Source organism: Mastomys coucha, unplaced genomic scaffold, assembly GCF_008632895.1.
Source record: "Mastomys coucha isolate ucsf_1 unplaced genomic scaffold, UCSF_Mcou_1 pScaffold21, whole genome shotgun sequence".
Classification (NCBI taxonomy): Eukaryota; Metazoa; Chordata; class Mammalia; order Rodentia; family Muridae; genus Mastomys; species Mastomys coucha.
The window spans coordinates 21,317,666-21,318,365 of NW_022196904.1; positions in this window are offsets into that span (position 1 = coordinate 21,317,666).

The following is a 700-nucleotide window of genomic DNA, read 5'->3' on the forward strand; positions in this document are numbered from 1 at the left end:
CTGTTCAGCATCTCAGAGTCTATTAGTTTAGAGTCTAGCCATGCATTTAATGGCTTTAATGTTACAAGAAAATGTGTGCATGTATGTTACCAGAAAATAAAGTATTCTTGCTTTCTCCTTTTCTTTCAGATTTGGAGGCAGATTATGATGCTGGAAATATATCTACAGAAAATTCTATTAATAACGGAATATTTTCCAAACAGAGCATAAAGCAATTAAGTAGAATTCTTGATCTCGAGGGCTCCAGGTTTAGTAATGACCCCAACTATAGTACATTCCGTGGACTACAGGGTTATCAAGGAGGAGATGCTGATGGAAAGATTACTAACAAGGAAGAAATGCCTCCTTATACCCGCCAGACTCTTGCTCACAATACAGAAAAGCCATATGAATGTAAAGAGTGTGGGAAGTGCTTTGGTTGTAGTTCAAATCTTACTCAACATCAGAGTATTCATACTGGAGAGAAGCCCTATGAGTGTCAGGAGTGTGGGAAGGCCTTCAGACTCCCCCAACAACTCACAAGACATCAGAAGTCTCACAGTGGTGAGAAACCTTTCAAGTGTAATGAGTGTGGGAAGGCTTTTCATCTTCCCGATCTGCTCAAGTACCATAAAACCATTCATACAGGTGAAAAACCATTTGAATGTGAGGAGTGTGGGAAGTCCTTCAACCGGGTCTCCAACCTTGTTGCACATAGGAT